Source organism: Bufo gargarizans, chromosome 1, assembly GCF_014858855.1.
Source record: "Bufo gargarizans isolate SCDJY-AF-19 chromosome 1, ASM1485885v1, whole genome shotgun sequence".
Taxonomy (NCBI): domain Eukaryota; kingdom Metazoa; phylum Chordata; class Amphibia; order Anura; family Bufonidae; genus Bufo; species Bufo gargarizans.
Genome location: NC_058080.1, coordinates 86239533 through 86260269, shown reverse-complemented (window position 1 = coordinate 86260269; position 20737 = coordinate 86239533).

Here is a 20737-nt window from a genome sequence, read left to right as displayed (position 1 = left end):
AATAGCAGTGTCTGCAGCATCAAATAGCAGGTATAACACACTCTCCAACTGCAACTTTCAATGTAGGAGGGCACAATTGCTTCCAATCCTAGGGAGAGTCTCTTTTCATGTGTTTGTAACAAAATTTATCAAAGCGTCTCTTACCCTCTGCCTGGATTCAATGCGGTGAGTCAAAGAGAGCTGATCACAGCTCAACGCAGCGTCCCACGTGGTATGGAGTCTGAACGTGACGTCTCACGTGACTCCACAGCTGAGGCAAAGGTTGACGTACTTGTTTTATCCTTGTAAGCGCCACCTCAATAGGAGATTCGCTGTGCAGATCACCCCGACCAACGATGTTTCTTCTCAGTCACTTGTAATTAATTGGCGGGAAGTTTACTCACTGTCCTAACAAGCCAAAACGCGTTTCAGGGAATACACCCCTTCCTCAGTGGTAGAGACAGTGAGCATTTGGCAGCATTTTATATCCTCCCAGGAGACCAGCCGTGGGTAGGGCTGTTCTAATTGGGACATCCTAAAAGTCCGGTATGGAGTTCCAATCCTCAATCTCTCAGGCCATATCATGGATCTGATCATATAGAACTCCCATCAAGGATAGAAAAAACATAGCAATATGAATGTCATAAAACCATATTTATAGGTTTTATAATGATTTAAGTGTCTATGTATAAATTTTCTATTAAATATTGTGTTTTTTAACTGAGAAAGGACATGGATGATATATTAGACGCATGTGATCACATATGCATCTTTTGTTAGTTCATATGGTTTTATGACATTCATATTGCTATGTTTTTTCTATCCTTGATGGGAGGTACCGCTATGGGATCAAATGTGGCCCCACCATATGCAAATGCCTACATGATAGCCTTCGAGGAAGACCACGTATATACTCACCCCTTGTTCAATCAATTTTCAGTCACATGGCTACGATTCATCGATGATATTTTTTGCATATGGGGGGGCCCCATTACCACCATCGAAGAGTTTGCTCAGGATCTTAATGCTGTCTATCCAGAACTATGTTTCACCATGCAGACAAGCCAAGATAAAATAAGCTTCCTAGACACAGTAGTTGAACTTGATTCATTGGGTAATATAACATTGGATCTCCACAACAAACCAACTGACCGTAACAGTCTCCTTCACTATAACAGTTGTCATCCCAGGGCCACAAAAAATTCTCTGCCCAAATCTCAGTTTATACGGGTCAACCGCATTGTCACTAACACTAATGTGAAAAAAACCAGACTAAAAGAGATGACGGAGAAATTTCAGAGAAGAGGCTATCCACAGACATTGCTTGATTCCACATTGAATAGCATCACCGAGGTAGTCCAACCACGCAAAAAAGAACACAAAAGGTTAGCCTGTGTAACAACATACCACCCCCTGGTCCCTAAAATTCATCAGGCATTGAGGAAGAACTGGCCGGTACTCATGAAGGCATACCCTAACATTTCGGAATTTAGTGAACCCCCACTTACTTGCTATAAGAGACCCCGCAATGTTAGAGACAAACTGGTCAAGGCCGATATAGGTAGCCTTACCAAGCTACCAAAACAAACTTTCCTAAAGAGTCGACGACAAGGAACATTCCCTTGTTTACATTGTGCACAATGCTCAAGTGTTATTAGAGGCGAACACGTTACCCATCCAAGAACCGGACGACCATACCAAATTAAGGGATTTTTTACATGTGATTCTAGCTTTGTAGTTTATATATTGAAGTCCCCATGCGGACTGGCGTATGTGGGCAAAACTACTCAACATGTTCGCGATCGAGTAAGTAAGCACAAATCCACTATTAGACTCGGACACACCTTGCTACCTGTCCCGTACCATTTTAGCAAGAAAAATCATCGGGTATCCCAATTGCGCTTCCAGGTATTGGAGCAAATCGATCCTCCAAGACGCGGCGGAAACCGGATCTCACATCTAAAACAAAGAGAGGCATACTGGATCCACACACTCGGAACTCTCTCGCCACACGGTCTCAATTGAGAATGTGATTTCTCTATCAATGTCTAATGTAACGGTTAAGATTATCATTCCTATATGTAATTAACAAATTTTTCATTTTCCCTTACAGACCCGTTGAAATTACGACCTGCGAGGGTGAGAAACCCCCCCCCCCCCCCTTGGCCTTCCCTTTTTCTTGCAAATGTGTCCTGTGTTGGGCTGTATCCCATGTGTGCAATTATGGCACTGGAATGAGCTACATGCACAAACCTATTTACCTATAGCACCGCTTTAATTTCTCGCTGATAACATTGTGTTCACTCCCAAGACGCAAAAAACTGTCAATTGTTTTTATATTATGCTCTTTGTATATAATTTCTTCCCCTATGTTCAATGTACATGTGCATACTAAAACTTTCTCTTATAATTTTTTCACCTAACCAAGATCATCATGCAAATATTCTGTGACTCATACAAATATACATTATTTTTGTAGATTTAAGACCACTGAAGAAGGCCGTGACAAGCCGAAACGTCTGGTCAAAATTTCTTCTATACATTAAGCTGTGATGTGAAAATTTGCACTGGAACTTTGATTATGTGATGAAAAAAGAAAAAAATTCAAATTTAATAAGCAATAAGAAAAACTGTGTGCTGCAATCTTTCTATTATTGGAGTGTGACTGAACAAGTCCTTGCAGGCACCAGTGAACCAAAACGGAGTGCGGTACTCCAAAACTCAACACTTACGTGGCTAGCAGTGATGTGGACCGGGTATGACGTGTCTGAATCAGTGTCAGCCACAGAGCTTGTTTTCTCTGTGCCTGACGAACTTCGCATGGACATTTCTTAGGCCATACACGCAGAGGACTATAAGACTTTATGGAATGATATTCATAAATTAAAGGACGAGGTCACGGAGGAAATGGACAATTTATTCCTATGTCTTTACTCGCATTTCTTCAGACACTTTAGAATCCACTTATCAGCAACCCAGCTTGTCACGAAATGGGTTGGATTCGACTTGTTTGCTGGACTGTCCTCCAGTTATCAGCCATAACCCCATACATTTCCTGATCCGTATGCATTACCCTCATGGTCACCCCGATACTGGTCGTCAATCCGTTCTTGTTGATGAAGCACTTTTTTTTTTCTAGTTTGTCTTTTAAATCTTGTGATTTTGCCCCTTCTGTGTTGTATTTTGTGTGTGTTAATATCCTGTTTGGTAAATAAACATAGTTTTTACTCTCCCATTGAACAAAAATGTGTTTGTCATTTGGTAGCCCAAAGCAGGAGTGGGTACAAAACACAGAAGACATGCAACTATTCCATTCACGTGTCATCTCTGTTTTGGATCCACTCCTGTTTCTTTTTGCATTAGCAATACTAATGGATTACTGACCAAATGCTGACCGAGTGAAGGTGGATTCTCAAAAGACAGGGTCCGTTTTTTGAGTGTTGTTCTTATGACGGATCAGACGAAGGGCAAAATAATCAGTGAAGTTAACACAAACTTACTCCTGACACCCTCTCTACTCTGTCATGGAGGTATTACTCATATCAGCTAGTAAAAGTTCTGTAGACATCTATGTGGAATCAGCTGACAACAGTGTAAAATGAATGCCCTTTTTCTTGGCGCTAACATCGACCTGTAAGGCTGAGTTCATACTAGAGTTATTTGGTCAGTTTTGGCACCGTGACTGTCCAAATAAGTGAAGTGTGAAGTCAGGGGCGTAGCTATAGGCTCATGGGACCTGGTGCAAGAGTTAAATTTGGGCCCCCCCTACCCTCAATACCGTTTCCTAACACCACCAGACCCCTGCACGCCCACCATGCCCAATAGCAGAACTAAAATCTCACAGAGAAAATACATTTTGATCCAATAAGTGCATAATAATAATGATGATAAGGATGCCATCTAAAAGTAGTACATTTTTTTTTTGAAAAGTAGGCACTGTCTGTGGCAGCATAGTGACTTCTGTGTTACAGGGGGGCTGTCCTCGCTGCCTAAGAATCTGCCCCTGCCACTTGATTGACAGGGACGGATATCTTGCCGTACCAGGACAATTGCATGCCTGCTCTGCTGCTCTGAGTAGTGGCGCATATGCTCAGAGTCAGAGGCTCTGCTGGAACAGAGACTGTGCATTCACTGCAAACCAGAAGTAGCAGCACATGTACCATTGTAGCAGCAGTGCAGGAGGGAGACTTTCAGGGCCCCACAACATGTCCAGAGACTCCAGCCTCCAGCCCTATCATTCAAGAGGCAGGGACAGATGAGATTCCTCATCTGCAGCAGCCAGCAGGGACAGTCACATACTGGGGACCCCCTGGCATGGGGTCTGGGCATAGCTAAGTACAAACTGGGTGATCCATAGGCAGGACCGGGTGGCTGCCCTCGTCCACCAGCCCGTCCCTAATGCCAGTCAATACCCCCTTAGGAAATCTCTCATCAGATGTGAGAGCAGCTGCGATCGATCAGCCAGGATTAATGTGCACAGTGGGAGGCCCCCCGTAGGCAGGAGACAAACTGCCCCCCTCAGTCTTAGGCAAGTGACAAACTGCCCCCCCCCCCTTCATTCTTAGGAAAGTGACAAACTCAGCTCTGCTACATTTACAATGAGCAACTACAACAAATGTAATGCCAAACTGCAGTTCCACTATGTGATGCCTTGGATAGCTTCCACTGGACCCACAGGCTGTGGGTCCAGTGGAAGCTATCCAAGGCATCACATAGTGGAACTGCAGTTTGGCATTACATTTGTTGCAGTTGCTCATTGTTAATGTAGCAATGCTGAGTTTGTCACTTGCCTAAGAATGAAGGGGGGGGGCAGTTTGTCACTTGTCTAAGACTGAGGGGGGGGGGCAGTTTGTCACTTGCCTAAGGGGGGCCCCCCACTGTGCACATTAATTCTGGCTTATCAATCGCTGCTGGCCTGCTGCAGTCACATCTGATGAGACTGAGATTTCCTAAGGGGGTATTAACTGGTCTGGGCTTCTCACAATCTCACAGGCGCTCTCGATCAGCCACCAGGCGGGTCAAGGGACTCACTCAGGCCAGGGACAGTCACTTACTGGACCGGACCAGGACCCCGGTCGGACGGTCCAGTAGTTTATCACGCCGCCGGCGCCACACTCACCTCAGTATATCAACACAGTCAGTGTCTCGCAGTCGCGGTATAGGAGAGAGGAGTCACTCGCAAGTTTGCAGCACCTCTGCACACAGCTTCCTCTTCCTGAACTGATGCCGCTCCCCCTCCTCACTTCGCCTGCCCTGCACAGTCAGGACTCACCTCTCAGCCTCCGCTCCGCCCCCTGTGAATCTGATTTAAGTTATCAGCTGCGGGCTGCGTTCTCCTGGCTTGAGGGGGCCCCGTGGGCCCCCCTGACTTAGGGGCCCGGTCGCAATTGCAACCGCTGCAACCCCTATAGCTACGCCAGTGTGTGCAGTGATTCTAAGTGTGACGACTGTCATCTGCATGTCATACAGACTCACAGTATTATTTCAATGTCAATGCAGACTCCCTATGGGTGTTACTGCAAGGTTCAGTGTTCTACACCACTATAAAGGCTCTGTACACCAGGAAATAGATGTTTTTTTTAACGTAATTCGCTGATAATTTTGTTCTTATCAAACCAAATTTTTCCAAAAATATTTAGCGAAGCGGCAAATCGAATTTTTGAAACATTTGCTCATTTCTAATGCTCACACGGTCAAAAATGCTAAATATCACAAAATATTGAAAAGCTTAATTTTGTGACTTTTTGAAGTCAGAATTCTGGAATGCAGGGCTTGATAAATTTGCTTTTATTTGTGTGTGTGTCTACTTTTGTGTATATTTGTATTTTTTAAAGTGTACATCTGTTCTAAAAATTTTCAATCTCTAATTTCCAGCTTTATCCTAATAGGTGTAAGCTAATTTTGCAGTGAATGTTATTTCAAGCAATTTTGTTTAGTTTACTGCTTTATTTGACGTGTTTAGAACTACTAGTGGGAAAGGCAGCTTCCTAAAATTCCATAAATGATAGTTGCACATGTGCTGTAAAACATGCAAAATGCACCCATGATAAGAATTAGCAAGATTTATTCTTCCGAATTCTGCTTGAGTTATTCAATTAGAATAATTTGCACGTAATTATGTTGCAAATAAAGTGTTCTTTTCGAAAGTTTCATTTAAATAGTCACTATAGACTCATTAACACATTACTTCAACCATCCTTGAAAAAGTGAAGCACTCTTCTAAAACAATCGATCATCTTAATGTTGTGTAACAGGATATCACTAATATTAAGCAATAATCTAGCCATAGTGCATCAAGATACCAGTAGAACTTTCAGAGAGAATCATTGTTAAAAATGATATACATTTACATTTGGAATGTGCACAAAACTGTTTGCAATTTTGCAGATCGGATGCGGGCCAATTCATTTCAATGGGTATGCAAAAAATGCGGATAGCACAACATGTGCTGTCTGCATCCTTATGTCCATCGTGCTGTCCTGTAAAAAAAAAAAGAGTCTTATTCTTGCGGACAAGAACATGCATTTTATACAATAGATAAGGACATGCGGAATGGGAAAGTGCGGATAAACAAGGCCGGTAACAGCAAAACAGATACGGTCATATGCATGAGGCCCTAAAGGTAATATGAAATGACCTGACAAAAGTTAACATGTGAGTCCAGGCTTTTTCTCTTCTTTTAAGATACTGAAAAATCCATAGCATATTTCAAAATAAGATTAATTCTGCAGTATGACCTTGGACCTGCATGTCCCATTCATATGAACAGGATTATTACAGAAATTTTTGTATCAAATCTGCCACGTATGATTGTACCCTTACTCATTCAACAAAGACCCAACATATAAACACTTAAAAGGATTATCCATTAATAAATATTGATGACCTATCACCTGCATTGGCCCCTCATATAGAAAGATCACACAGCTCATTTATGTCAATGTGACTACAATGTAACACCAGTCACAAATCAAGCATAATAGAGGTGCTGTGTTAGAAAATAAGCTTCCTACAAATTCTCACAAAATGCTCACTTCCCTCCTTCATAAATAACTTCAGGGGTGTAGTTTACAAAATGTGGTCACTTATTGGGGGTTTCTATTGCATGAGTACCTCAGGGTCTCTGCAAATGTGATGTAGTGCCCAAAAAACATTCCAGTAAAATATGTGCTCCAAAAGCCGAATGGCCCAAATGGCACTCCTTCCCAATTGAGCCCTGCCATGTCCCCATGTAACAGCTTGCATCCACATTAATGGCGTTTCTGTACCCAGTATTACCTGCCTATAAGTTGAAGTTGTGTGGTGTGTCTCTCAGATGGAATGAGCTGGGCACAAAATATTGTGCACTGAAATTTTATATCTGTGGAAAAGGTGCAAAATACAGTACTTGTGGCATCAACATGCTCACTCCACTCCTTGAGGTAGAAGTTTCCAAAATTGGGTCACTGATTAGGAGTTCCATTTATTAGTTCACCCCAGAGGGATTACTTTTCACACTGGCATATGCTGTGCACAAAATATCAGGCAATAAAATGATGTATCTGTGAAAAATTGAAATTACTGTACCATCTTCTATTAATTATTATTTACAAAACACCTGTGGGGTCAAAGTACTCTTGATACATTTTTTGATAGGTGTGGTTTTTAAATGTGGTAATTTTTCTGGGGTCCCTTTATTATTTAACCTAAAAGTTGTCAGTGTAATTCACCAAAATAAGCCTCAAATGCACATTTTGCTCTTTTTTTATGAACCCTGTAGTATGCCCAAACAGCAGTTTATGACCATATAGGTAGCATTGTTGTACTTTGTTACTAATGTTACAAAATATAGGATACTCTTTAATTTTTCATGTTACTTCTTGTGAAAATCTGTGGGTAAAACAACATTTTATTGGGAAAAAAAAACATTTTGAATTTTTCATAGCCAAATGTATGTAACTTCTATTAAACACATGTGAGGTCAAAGCACTCACTAGACCCGACAATAAATTCTCTGAGGAGTGTGGTTTCCAAAAAGGGTAACTTTTTGAGAATTTTTACTGTAGGAGTAGCTCTTGAAATGTAACATGGCACCCAAAAACCATTCCAGCAAAATCTGTCCTCCATAAGCAAGATGGCATTAACCATACAGCAGTTTACAACTACACGGAGTAAACTGGAGACGGATAATTGAATAATTTAGTTTTTAGTAATTTAGTACTGTAGTTTCTAAACTGGGGTAATGTATGGGTCATATAAGCAGCTCAAATTAATTTCAGAACTTCATTGATGCTTTAAAAAGTCTGTTGCAGGAATTTTCTTGAAAATATGAAAATTGGCTTTTAACCTCTTGCTGACACAGGGTGTACAGGTACGCCCTGATGTCCGAGTCCTTAAGGACACAGGGCATACCTGTGCGCCCTGTGTATTTTTGATCACAGCTGCGCGGCAGGCGGTGATCGGAACGAAATGCCTGCTGATATCATTCAGCAGGCACCCTGTGACAATGCCGAGGGGGGGTCCTGTGACCCCCCCCCCGTATCAGCGATCACTGCAAACCGCAGGTCAATTCAGGTCAATGCAGTTTGCAGCGTTTATGGGTCATTTCGGCGGCGATTATGGAAGCCATCGGGTCCCCGTGCTGCTGTAATGGGGACCCGATGGCATTGAAGGCAGTGCGATGCCTTCCTTAGGCATTGTGGCTGCCTTCCAGTGGAGAGCATGTGAGATCCAGGGGGCTGTGGAGAGCCTGTGAGATCCAGACCCCTGGATCTTACAGACAGGAAGCTGTATGAGTAATACACACTGTATTACTCATACAGCCAATGCATTCCAATACAGAAGTATTGGAATGCATTGTAAAGGGGATCAGACCCCAAAAGTTAAAGTCCCAGAGTGGGACAAAAAAAAGTTTAAAAAAAAGCTAAATAAAAAAGTTTTACAAAAAAAGTTTCAAGTAAATAAAAAGGCGTCCTTTTAAAAAAAAAATGGAAAAGATTGGGAAAAAGACAGTATTAGGTAGTAGTAGACATATTAGGTATCACCGCGTCAGTATCGACCAGCTCTATAAACATATCACATCACTTAACCCCTCAGATGAACACCGTCAAAAAAAATTAATAAAAACTGTGCTAAATAAACAATTTTTTTGTCACCTTACATCACTAAAAGTGCAACACCAAGCGATCAAAAAGGTGTATGCCCCCAAAAATAGTTCCAATCTAACCGTCATCTCATCCCACAAAAAATAAGCCCCTACCTAAGACAATCGCCCAAAATATAAAACATGGCTCTCAAACTAAAACATGATTTTTTTTTTACATATCAGGTATCGCCGTGTCCGTAAGAACCTACTCTATAAAAATACTACATGACCAAACCCCTCAGGTGAACATTAAAAAATTAAATAAAAATGGTGTCAAAAAAGCTATTTTTTGTCACCTTACATCACAAAAAGTGTAATACCAAGCGATCAAAAAGGCGTACGTACCCTAAAATAGTACCAATCTAACCATCAACTCAACCCGCAAATAATGAGCCCTACCTAAGACAATCAACCTTTTTTTGTTTCAAAAATTATATTATTGTGTAAAACTTCCATAAATGTAAAAAAAGTAAACGTATTAGGTATCCCTGCATCAGTAAGAACCTGCTCTATAAAAATAGCACATGATCTAACCTGTAAATAATAAAAAAATAAAACAGTGCCAAAACAGCTATTTTTTGGCAAATTTTCCATTTTAATCAATTTTTTTCCAGTAACAAAGCCAGGGTTAACAGCTAAACAAAACTCAATATTTATTACCCTGATTCTGTAGTTTACAGAATCTCCCCATATTTGGTCATAAACTGCTGTATAGCCACATGGCAGGGCGCAAAAGGAAAGGAACGCCATATGGTTTTTGGAAGGCAGTTTTTGCTGGACTGGCTTTTTAACACCATGTCCCATTTGAAGCCCCCCTGATGCACCGCTGGAGTAGAAACTCAAAAAAGTGACCCCATTTAAGAAACTACACCCCAAGGTATTCAAAACTGATTTTACAAACTTTGTTAACCCTTTAGGTGTTCCACAAGAGTTAATGGCAAATGGAAATTTCTAAATTTTTATTTTTTGTTACTTTGCCTCACAAAAAGTGTAACATAGAGCAACCAAAAATCATATGTACCCTAAAATAGTACCAACAAAACTGCCACCTTTCCAAAATGGGGTCACTTTTTGGAGTTTCTACTCTAGGGGTGCATCAAGGGGGCAAATGGGACATGGTGTAAAAAAAACAGTCCAGCAAAATCTGCCCTCCAAAAACCATATGGGGTCCTTTCCTTCTGCGCCCCCTGCCATGTGCTTGTACAGCAGTTTATGACCACATATTGGGTGTTTCTGTAAACTACAGAATCAGGGCAATAAATGTTATGTTTTTTTTGGCTGTTAACCCTTGCTTTGTTAGCGGGAAAAAATGATTAAAATGGAAAATCTGCCAAAAAAGTGAAATTCTGAAATGTCATCTCCATTTTCCATTAATTCTTGTGGAATAACTAAAGGGTTAACAACGTTTGTAAAATCAGTTTTAAATACCTTGAGGGGTGTAGTATCTAAAATGCAGTCATTTTTGGGTGGTTTCTATTATGTAAGTCTTACAAAGTGACTTCAGACCTGAACTGCTGCTTAAAACGTGGGTTTTGGAAATTTTCAGAAAAACTTTAAGATTTGCTTCTAAACTTCTAAGCCTTCTAACATCCCCAAAAAATAAAATGTTGTTTACAAAATGAACCAAACATGAAGTAGACATATGGGGAATGTAAAGTAATAACTATTTTGGAGGTATTATTATCTATTATAAAAGTAGAGAAATCGAAACTTGGAAATTTGCATATTTTTCAAAATGTTTGGTAAATTTTTGGTAAAATTTGTATTTTTTTTAAATAAAAATTATTATTTTTTACTCCATTTTACCAGTGTCATGAAGTGCAATATCTGATGAAAAAACTATCTCAGAATGGCCTGGATAAGTAAAAGCGTTTTAAAGTTATTCACACTGGTCAGATTTGCAAAAAATTGCCTGGTCCTTAGGGTGAAAATGAGCCCGGTCCTTAAGGAGTTAAAATTCTAAGCCTACTAATATCCTAAAAAGGTATAATGATAATTAGAAAATGATGCCATCATAAAGTAAACATATGGTAAATGTTAATTTAGAAGTACTTTATAAGGTATTACTATTTGCCTTAAAAGCAGACATTAAAATTTAGAAAATGTTGAATTTTTCAAAAACTTTTGTAAACGTTAGATAAAAAAGAGTGAAACTTGTCTACTAGAGATCAGCAAACTTCTTGATGTTTGTTTCATCTTCGATTTGATCATTTTTTTAAAAGACTGAATTAAGGTCCAAATCAATTATGCTCCAATAGCCCTGAAAATTGGCAAATAATAGGGTTAGGCGAGCATGGTCGGCCGAACATCGCGGTGTTTGGCCGAATATCGTGTGTGTGCGAGTTGGTGTATTTAAATCTAATTTAGCCTCTATTTCTGAAAAGTTTCTGGTGGGATTCAAACTCGCAAACTTCAACATTTAGGCCAAGAATGTTAACTACTACACTATAGAGCTACATGGTCAGTTCCTTAATAATGATAAATAAATAAAAAATAAATAATATGAGACTTCTGCTATATAGGAATACTTACTAGTAGTAAGTATTCCTATACAGCAGAAGTCTCATTTATATATATATATATATATATATATATTTTTTTTTTTTAAGGTAACTGGCCATGCAGCTCTATAGTGTAGTGGCTAAAGTTCTTGGCTGTAATGTAGAAGGTTGTGAGCTCAACGTTTTAGAAATAGAGGCTAAATAGGGTTGAGCACGTCCTGCTTTTTAATACCACACCAATTTGTAGTTTGTATTTTGAATTTTTTGGATGTGTAGAAACTCCTAGTCTGAATGTGCCTTTATTTCCATCTACAGGCAGCATTCTGGTGCACATGTGAGGCCCGGGCTATATCAGCCAGTCTTGGGTGGGGCTCAGAGCTCTCTGCCCTCTTCCATTGTATGCATGGTCACATGCTGAAGGTTACTGGGAGATTGCTTTGAGTCGGACCTTGCACTGCTGTAATTCGCCCACTGGCTCCTGGTATTGCCCACACGGCCCAGGTAGGTTTAGCGTTAGGTCCCGAGCTACATGAGAAACCTTGTCGCGGTGCTTAGGCTCAGACATGCCCTCACGTAGGACATGTTGGCTAATCTCTCAATTTTAACACCAGTTTGAGGGCTTAGTAAGACCGCAGAGTGCACCTGTCTTTGTTTTTGTTATATTATATATACTGTTTATCACATCCACACATTTGCTATCCTGTGTAGGATATTTGTGGTCCGCTGCAGGTATCCTCCATTGTATGCATTTTTGCTGGGGATTTCCATTAGCAGCGGACCACAAGTGCCGGATCTGCCCCCCCGGTATAGATGCACCACTGCATATGGGGTTGAGCACTTCCTGTTTTTTGATACCACACCATTTTGTAGTTTGTATTACAAGCCAGTTATTCTTCCAAAAGCACAAGAGTACTGAGTATCTCAAGAGAAAAGTACCCTGGTTAGCTGAGTGGCTTGGGGTGCTCTTGGGAGTACTCTTTTTACGGAGACCACCTAGTATGCATGAGGAGTATTGTATTACAGCCAACGCAAATAAGCATATTTCACATCTCCAGTCTTAGTGTTTTTTTTTTTTTAAGGAAAGCTTATTTGCATACCTTTGGGTTTCTGGAAAATATTTTAAAATTAGCCTTACTTCCAGAAAGAAAATAACTTTAATTATATCTGATATCTAATGATAGTGGTCTCTCTCTCACCCAAAATGAATCACAGGAGATTTAGGTTAGTGGGATAAAAAAAAATCTTTTAAAATTCAAGACAAATTCGAATCAGTAGAATCGATTCTCTGATCTCTAATATTGACCCAGATTTACCAATAACATGTTATTGCCACATATAGAGACACATGTTCAAAAATTTGGCTTGGTGAAAACTGTTCAAAAATGCCTATACAAACAGTTGAAAAGGGAGGTGGCAGATGACAGATTCCATTTAATAGTATGTACTAGTGCAGGGATGCTCAACCTACGGCCTCCAGCTGTTGCAAAACTACCATTCCCAGCATGCCATAATAGCTGTAGGCTGTCCTGGTATTCTGGGAGTTGTAGTTTTGCAAAAGCCAGAGGGCAATAGCTTGGGTATCCCTGTACTAGTGCATCTAAATAAATTAGAATTTCATCAAAAAGTTAATTTATTTCAGGATTTAAATTCAAAAAGTCAAAATCATGCATGATATAGATTAAATAGATTAAAGTATATACAGAATATGCATTCGATACTTGGCTGGAGCTCTTTTTGAATGAATTACTGCATCAGTCTGGTGTGGCTTGGAGGCGATTAGCCTGTGGCACTGCTGAGGTGTTATGGAAGCCCAGGTTGCTAGCGGCCATTAGCTCATCTACTGTACATTGTTCGGTCTGGTGTCTCTTATCTCCCTCTTGACAATATTCTCTATGGGGGTTTAGGTCAGGCAAGTTTGCTGGCCAGTCAAGCAAAGTAATACTGTGGTTATTAAACCAAGTATTGGTACTTTTGGCAGTGTGGGCAGGTACCAAGTCCTGCTGGAAAACCAAATCAGCATATCCATAAAGCTTGTCAGCAGAGGGAAGCATAAAGTGCTCTAAAAATTCCTGGTAGATGGCTGTGCGGACTTTGGACATGATATACAGTAAGGGTCCATTCACATGTCTATAAGTGTTTTGCGGATCGGCAATTTGCAGATCCGCAAAACACTGACACCGACCATGTGCACATGGCTGGCACTAAAATAGAAAATATAGAAAGATAAATATATATATTGAGGCTCACACAGCCTAAATCATGCAGTGGTGCTACAAAAACTAAATTGACCCGCCTAGTCAACAAGGGATAAAAATACTCAAATGTGATATAGTCCGAGCACTCACATACGGGCATATGGAAAAAATATCATTGATGCAAATAAAAACATTTAATAAACACCAGAATACGGTACAATACAATATAAAAGCTGATAATAAAACTCAGATAATGAAACTCTGATTAGGTGGGTTGGTTGGAGATATACTCTGTATAGAGTGCTTGTGCTTGAAAGTATATTTCCTAGAAGAAGAATAGTAAAACGTCCTGGAGACGATGGATGAAGTCCATACAACTTCAAACAGGCTAATGCATATAAAACACCATGGATGTGCACAAATTAACTCTGAAGAAACCTGCCAGTCAGAAGTACCCACAGCAATAGTTAAGTCCAAACAAAGTTCGGTAAATGTGGTGCATATTTGTAACCCACACGCCGAGGCGTCCCATGGCTGTGTGAGACCGACACCACTTGTTACCTGTCCCGAGATCTTCAGTTGGGAATACCGTCCTCACAGTAAGTAATGCATCCCGCTGTTACGGGCCCAAACAAAAACCACACCAAACAAAGGTGGCTTGTCACGTGATGTATCGGCAGGAAGTGCTGGCTGGTCACGTGATATGTCATGTGGTCACGATGATCCAGGTATCGTCAATCAAATATGGAGGAAATAAGTGCAATGGAACAACCATCCAATGGTGCATAAAAATAGCACAAAGTTTAAGTCCTGATTCATCCAGGGAATCTCAAACTGACATGTCAGGATGGGTCTCTAACAATCAAATGCGTTTTGGGGTATACAACTGCCCCCTTCCTCAGTGGTGACATATCACGTGACCAGCCAGCACTTCCTGCCGATACATCACGTGACAAGCCACCTTTGTTTGGTGTGGTTTTCATTTGGGCCCGTAACAGCAGGACACATTACTTACTGTGAGGACGGAATTCCCACCTGAAGACCTCGGGACAGGTAACAAGTGGTCTCAGTTTTGACTAAAATAGAAAATGCCTATTCTTGTACACTATTGCGGACAAGAAAAGGGCATGTTCTATTCTTTTGCTGAGCTGCGGACTGGAAGTACGGGGCCGCAAAATGGAAGTGCGGATGTGGAAAGCACACTGTGTGCTGTCCGCATCTTTTCCAGCCCCATTGAAAATTAATGGGTCTGCCTCTGCACCCATTCTGCATAATTGCAGAACAGATCCTGACCTTTCATATGGACGTCTGAATGGAATCTAACATAGTTGACCAACACCAGCAGAAGGCACGCTTGTTTAGTTTTTTCAATAAAGGGAATTAAGAAAGTAAAAATATTTAAATATTACTTTATTATAAATATATTCCCAAATACCTTTCATTAGTTATAATCAGTCATTTTGTCTGCGGAGCAATCATTAAGAGAAATAAAATGGATGCTGTCCTATGTCTTAATAGTACACACAAAACATGTCCTAATTACACAGGGGGACAAGTTATTTGAGGAAAAAATAGCTAAATAGCTGCCTCATTCTCCTCTCTGCTCTACTTGTCAGGGATTGTGATCCTGAATACAGCTGATAAGATCTTCAGCTGAATCTCTGTACGAATAGAGCCCATGAGGAGACATGAAGTACAAATAGGAGGGTGGGGACATGGCTAATGAGCAGCAGCACTTATATGCAGTCTCCCTTACCACAATCTGTCCTTTCCGTCCTGTCTGTACTTCATGATTCAAATTTTCACGGTGTCAACAAATCCCCAAAATGTTGGGACAAGTAGCAATAAGAGGCTGGAAAAAGTAAATTTGAGCATAACGAAGAGCTGGAAGACCAATTAACACTAATTAGGTCAATTGGCAACATGATTGGGTATAAAAAGACTGTAAAGGAAATCACAGAATGGGCTCAGGAATACTTCCAGAAACCATTGTCAGTGAACACAATCCACCGTGCCATCCGCCGTTGCCAGCTGAAACTATACAGTGCAAAGAAGAAGCCATTTCTAAGCAAGATCCACAAGCTCAGGCGTTTTCACTGGGCCAGGGATCATTTAAAATGGAGTGTGGCAAAATGGAAGACTGTTCTGTGGTCAGACGAGTCACGATTCAAAGTTCTTTTTGGAAATCTGGGACGCCATGTCATCCGGACCAAAGAGGACATGGACAACCCAAGTTGTTATCAACGCTCAGTTCAGAAGCCTGCATCTCTGATGGTATGGGGTTGCATGAGTGCGTGTGGCATGGGCAGCTTGCATGTCTGGAAAGGCACCATCAATGCAGAAAAATATATTCAGGTTCTAGAACAACATATGCTCCCATCCAGATGTCATCTCTTTCAGGGAAGACCCTGCATTTTTCAACAAGATAATGCCAGACCACATTCTGCATCAATCAGAACATCATGGCTGCGTAGGAGAAGGATCCGGGTACTGAAATGGCCAGTCTGCTGTCCAGATCTTTCACCTATAGAGAACATTTGGCGCATCATAAAGAGGAAGGTGCAACAAAGAAGGCCCAAGACGATTTAACACTTAGAGGCCTGTATTAGACAAGAATGGGAGAGCATTCCTATTTCTAAACTTGAGAAACTGGTCTCCTCGGTCCCCAGACGTCTGCTGAGTGTTGTAAGAAGAAGGGGAGATGCCACACAGTGGTGAAAATGGCCTTGTCCCAACCTTTTGGGGATTTGTTGACACCATGAAATTCTGATGCAACATATTTTTCCCTTAAAATGGTACATTTTCTCAGTTTAAACTTTTGTTCCGTGATTTATGTTCTATACTGAATAAAATATTAGAAGTTGGCACCTCCACATCATTGCATTTAGTTTTTATTCACGATTTGTATAGTGTCCCAACTTTTTTGGAATCCGGTTTGTATTTCAAAAGAGATTTTAGCGCATATCAGTGCAGTGCTTAACGCCGAATACAAGTTTTGCTGCCACCTAAATATTTCAAAAGAGATTTTAGTGCAAATTGGTGCAGCGCTTAACGCTGAATACAAGATTTTTTGCCATCCAAATATTTTCAAAGAGATTTTAGCGCATATCAGTGCAGCGCTTAACTCTGAATACAAGATTTTTTGCCACCCAAATATTTCAAACGAGATTCCCTTACGTCCTATCAACAGCATAGATGGGGTTAACCACCTCCCGTGGACTGGTAGGACTTACAGAATTATTAATGAGCTCAAGTAAATCATACAATTAAACAATTAAATACCCCCTATAAAGGAGGGAACCACCCCCAGCCCACAGTTTTTTCTGTCCTCCCAGACAGGTGGACTGGCGGTGATCCCCTCCTTTTTTTTTCAGGGATCTCTCTTTCTTTTCAGGTGCTGGTCCTTTGATCTTCTGTTCCGCCAGCTTAACGGCTGTTGGCACCGTGCTATCGCACCTTGTCTAACGCCACTTCCGGGTAGTCCTCGCGGCCGTGATTTACGGTTGCGGGGGATCATATTTTCTTCTTCCTCCCGTTAGGAGGATTTTTGTTACTTTCTTCTATGCCTCTTACCTTTCTGCTTAGTAAACATTTGTTTTAATTTACAAATATCTTATTGTCTTTTCCTCCCACAGTGATGTCTTCTCTGCAGGATCCTGGTAGCAGAAGGTTGGCTTCCAAGAGGAAGCATTTATTTTGTGATTACAGCACTCCTTTGGAGGATTGCTATCCCTACTTGAGTTGTGACAGCTACCGTCCGATGGTCAAACCTTCTGGTGGGATATGTATTCATGGGTGAAAAGCTATGTGGATGGATCCCTCAGGGGAGTCATGAACTTGATTGATGAGAGGCTTCCTGCTCATCCTGTTCCTGTCCAGGCGCCTATGGAGACATAGGCGAAGGGGTTCGAGGCGCTCTCACGTAGGAGCAAAGGATAAAAGAGCCACCTCCTGACTACGGGCCTCCTCGAGGCTATTGGATGACTCCCGTTACTCCTGCCATCCTGCCAGAAAGCTTACCCTTTCCTCTGCCTCATCAACCTGTAGGGGGCCATCTCTCCCACTTCAAAGAGAGTTGGATCCAAAAAATTTCAGATCCCTGGGTCCTGAATATTATCTCCGAAGGTTATTTGATCAATCTCATCTCTCTTCCTCCAGACAAGTTTATCAAGACCAAGCTCTTACAAGCTGCCAAGCAGTCGGTCTACATCCACAAGGGGGCTCCGGAGGAGGTTCCGCAGGGGAACGGGGCTTAGGGATCTATTCACCAGTTTTTCTGGTTCCCAAAGTGTCAGGAGATTTCCGGATGATTATCGATCTGAGGTGTTTCCATCGGTATATAAGTAAGGTGAAGTTTCATATGGAAACCATCAGGTCAGTGGTTCACGTCCTCAGTCCTGTACCTCAAGGATGCATATCTGAACATTTCGATCCATGCTACTTCCAGGAAATATCTCTGGTGTCACCAGTCAACTTCAATTTGGTGCCCTTCCTTTTGGCATTTATTCTACCACTCACACTTTTACCAAGGTGGTGGTTTCTGTGGTGGTGGCTTTAAGACTTCAGACACTGACCATCATTCCTTATCTGGATGATTGGCTTTTGAAAGCCTCTTCTCAGGCGCTCCTATCCCAGCATCCTCATGTAGAAATCTCCTTTCTGTTCCGCTTAGGTTGAATCATCAACTGGCAGAAGTCGAATGTGGGCCTGTCAACTTCAGTAAGATATCTAGGCTTCATAATCGACTCCTTTGGGATGCCTCTCCTGTTGTCTCCAGAAAGAAGATCCCGGATACAGAACACGGCAGAGTTCCTATCAGTTCCCTGGCAAGTCCCAATTCAGACTCTCATCAAGATATTGGGGCTCACGGCAGCGTCTGCGGAAGCAGTCCTTTGGGCTCTGTGGCACCTCCGCCCTCTACAGTCGGAGGTCCTCTCCAGATGGAATGGCAGCCCTGCCGGGCTAAACTCCCTGTCTAGGCGAACTCAGTATTCCCTCAGATGGTGGATCCATCTTTTATACAGGAAGTCTATAAGCCAGCCAACCTGGATCATATTCACAACAGATGCGTCCCAAGTAGGCTGGGGTGCTCACCTACACAACTCTCCAGTTCACAGAACCTGGTCTCCTCAGTAGCAGCTTCTCTCATCCAATCTCAGTGAGATTTGAGCTATCCTGCTAGCCCTCCTTCACTTTGCCCCTCAGATCCGGGGCAAAGCTGTGAAAGTCCAGTCAGACAATATGACTGCGGTACTTTACATCAACAAGCAGGGAGGCACAAGATCACTTCCCCTCCTTTCAGAGATCAGGGTGATTCTGGATTGGGCAGAGTCAAACCTGTCCCATTTATCTGCGATCCACATTGGAGGCTCCCTCAATATGATAGCGGATTGGCTGAGCCGAGGTCTTCCAACAATGGAGTGGTCTTTACCTATTGAGATATTCAGGCAGATAGTCCTCAAGTGGGGGATGCCAGAGGTGGATCTCATGGCAACAAGGTTCAACGCCAAGGTGGACAGGTTTTGCTCCCTTTACAGGGAGGACAACCCCCGGTGATAGATGATCTGTTAATATCCTGGAGGTTCAGGCTAACTTACATCTTCCCTCCGTTTTCCATGATTCCGAGGGTATTGATGAAAATCCGTCCAGATCACGCCTTGGTGATAGCCATCACACCATTTTGGCTGAAGACATCCTGGTTTACTCAGCTCACCCAGATGAGTCAAGGGCAATATTTGAGGCTCCCCCTCAGAAGAGTCTGGTGTCGTGGGACATTCACCTCTGCTCAGATCTGCACAGATTCAACCTCAAGGTTGATCAGTCCCTTCCCAGAGTAAAAGAGCTTTCAGAGTCTGTCCTGAGAACGCTGTCTCATTAAAGACCGGACTCTACCAAGAGAGCCTACTCACGGATTATGAAGATATTCTCATCCTGGTATAGCTCAAGGGAGGTGGCGTCTGCAGATCCACCCCTCTCCGCCATCCTTCAGTTCTTGCAAGACGGCCTCTGAGGGTTCAAGTTTCAGCCATCTCAGCCTGCCTCAACAGGTCTTTTTCTCAGAACCTGCTCATCAAATGGTTCCTTAAGAGAGCTGAAAGATTAAAGCCTACAGTACTGAGACCCATTCCTCAATGGGATTTATCAGTAGTACTCAAGGGGTTAGCATCTACCTCCTTTGAGCATTTGGAGAAGGGTGGATTTCAAGTTCATCACACGGAAGCTTGCTTTTCTTCATGCAGTGAATTCGGCCAAGAGGGTCTCCGAGCTTCAAGCTCTCTCAGCACACGAGCCCTATACCATCTTTTTTCAAGATCGGGTCCATTTAAGATTTCTCCCGTATTTTAGGCCTAAAGTTCCTTTTTTCCAGAATATCAACCAGGTGATATCCCTCCCGTTTCTTTCTACACCTTCATCCTCCTCCGAGGAACATGCTATGCATCCTCTAGACGTCTCGAGATGCCTATGTGGATAGATCAAAGGAGTTCAGGAAAGATAAAAACCTAATCATCGAAACCATCCATCATTGATGGATTAAGGTGGCTATTAGGGAAGCCTTTAATTTCCAATATCTGGACACTCCACGGTTCCTGAAGGCCCATTCTACTAGGGCCGTAGCCACGGCTTTTGCCGACAGGAGTCTTCTTCCTCTCGACATGATTTACAAGTATGCCTCCTGGATCTCTGAATCAACATTCATCTCCCATTATAGATTGGATGCTAGATTAGCTGAGTACTCGGCCTTTGGGCAGACTATACTTGATTCTGCCAGGCATGGGGGCCCTCCCTAGGGGTTCTTCTTGATATCTCCCCATCTGTGATGCTGGTAGGACGTGAGGGAATCGTTACTTTCTAACGATAATTTGTTTTCCCTTAGTCCTAACAGCAGCACACAAAGATCCCACCCTAGTAAGTTTAGTTTTTTCTTGCTACAACACAGT